Genomic DNA, 2,532 nt, shown 5'->3' on the forward strand with positions numbered 1-2,532 from the left:
GTATCTGTCAGATTAACAGAAATTAAAACATCAAACAAGTATTTTGGGATTGTGGGAAACTTGCAAATTGCTACTGTAGGGAAGGATTTTTTTGGGGGGTCTACCCCCTCTAAGTTCTGGGCTGGGGGCCTGTAACAAAAGAAATTAACAAGAGAAAAGCATGTGAACTTATCATAAGTTTTATGTAATATAGGAGCCTTCAAAAGGAGATCACCTGAAGAAGGAGGTAAGCCTGAGTGTTTTTATGCTGTTTGATGAAGAGTAAAGACTTATGGAACATGGGATGGGACAAAGGAATATGAGCTCAGTGTAGTAAACTGGAGGAAACAGCAAGGCCTGTTGGTTCAGAATCCTCTCCGTGTCTTGGAGAAAATGGTGCTCCTTTCCTTTGGGTATAGGGAGGGCACCTCTCACATGGGAGCCTATGACCTGCCTCAGGGAAGGTCAGAGTCCTTTCTGCACCTGCTTTGTGTCAAATTCCTTTAGTTGAAAATATTCAGTATGCCAAGGTACCATATTTGGGGGTAATTTGTCCTCAATCCTCTTATTACAAATACCAGGAGAGAAATTTCCAGTCAAGGTAAAAATTCTCATTCCTTACATTTAGGAATTCCACTTACAGGTAGCTAGCCTAGAGAAGCAGTCACACTCACAGACAAATATGTGAATCTTTATTGCAAACTTAAAAAGAATTTTATTATGGACACTTCCAAACATACACTAAGTAGACTAAAAAATGAATCCACTTTACCCATCACCCAGCTTGAAAACATCAATATATTTTTTTTAAGATTTTATTTATTTGGGGGCACCTGGGTGGCTCAGTGATTTAAAGCCTCTGCCTTCGGCTCAGGTCATGATCCCAGGGTCCTGGAATCAAGCCCTGCATCAGGCTCTCTGCTCGGCGGGGAGCCTGTTTACTCCTCTCTCTCTCTGCCTGCCTCTCTGCCTACTTGTGACCTGTCTGTCAAATAAATAAATAAAATCTTTAAAAAAATTTTTTAAAAAGATTTTATTTGACAGAGATCACAAGTAGGCAGCGGGGGCTCGGGGGAGGGGGGGGAGCCGGCTCCCTGCTGAGCAGACAACCTAATGCGGGCTTGATCCCAGGACCCTGGGATCATGACCTGAACCAAAGGCAGAGGCTTTAACCCAGAGCCACCCAGGCACCCCAATATTTATTTTTTAAACCTCGGTTTTTTTAAAGATTTTATTTATTATTTGAGAGAGAGATTGAGAGAAAGAATGGAAGGAGGGGCAGAGGGAGAGGCAGACTCCCTGTGGAGCAGAGAGCCTGATGTGGGGCTTGATCCCAGGACCGCAGGATCATGACCTAAGCCAAGGGCAGACGCTTAACCTATTGAGCCATGCAGGCGCTCAAAACTTCAGTATTTTTGCCAATTTATTTCAAACTATTCCTTGCCTCACTTTTCTCCTCTCCCTTTTTTTTTTCTTGAATATTTTAATGTGAATCCTAGGCATCCTATCATTCCACCTATAAACACTTTATTATGTATGGTAAAGTGCTATTGGCTTGATGCCATCTAATAGCTAGTCTGTGTTCAATTTCCTTTCTCAAAAATGTCTTTTTACCTTAAGTTTTCTTGAACTAGAATTCAAAAATTTCAAAAAAAAAATTTCAAAAATTTCCACATATTACATTTGGTTAATATGTCTTAAATCATTTAAAATCTATAATAGAGAACCTCAGGGTGCCTGGCTGGCTCAGTCAGAAGAACAGGCAACTCTTGATCTTAGGGTCATGAGTTCAAGCCCCACATTTGGTGTAGAGATTATAAATAAACTTAAAAATATATATGATAGGGGGCACCTGTGTGGTTCAGGAAGTTAAGTGTCCAACTCTTGATTTAGGCTCAGGTCGTGATCTCAGGGTCATGAGAATGAGCCCTGCATTGAGCCCCATGTCCAGTTCCATGGCTGGCTCTGCACTCAGCAGGGAATCTGCTTCTCTCCCTCTCCCCCTCTTCCTCCTCTCTCTCTCTCTAATAAATAAAATCTTTAAATATATATATGATAGAGAAACTTTTTATTAAAGCTTTTATTTAAATTCACTTAATTAACATACAATGTATTATTAGCTTCTTAATTAACATACAATGTATTATTAGCTTCAAGGTAGAGTGCAGAGATTCATCAGTTGCATAGAACACCCAGTGCTCATTACATCACATGTCCTCCTTAATACCCATCACCCAGTTACCCCATTCCACCACCCACCTCCCCTCCAGCAACCCTCAGCTTGTTTCCTATAGTTAAGAGTCTCTATGGTTTGTCTCCCTCTCTGATTTTGCCTTATTTTTCCCTCCCTTCCCATCTGATCCTCTGTTTTGTTTCTTAAATTTCACATATTAGTGAAGTCGTATGATATTTGTCTTTCTCTGACTTATTTCAGTTAGCATAATGCCCTCTAGTTCTATCCACATTGTTGCAAATGGGAAGATTTTATTTTTTTAAGAGTTTATTTATTTATTAGAGAGAGAGAGAAAGAGCACAAGTAGGGGGAGCAGCAGG

The sequence above is a fragment of the Meles meles genome, chromosome 9, assembly GCF_922984935.1.
Source record: "Meles meles chromosome 9, mMelMel3.1 paternal haplotype, whole genome shotgun sequence".
Taxonomy (NCBI): Eukaryota; Metazoa; Chordata; class Mammalia; order Carnivora; family Mustelidae; genus Meles; species Meles meles.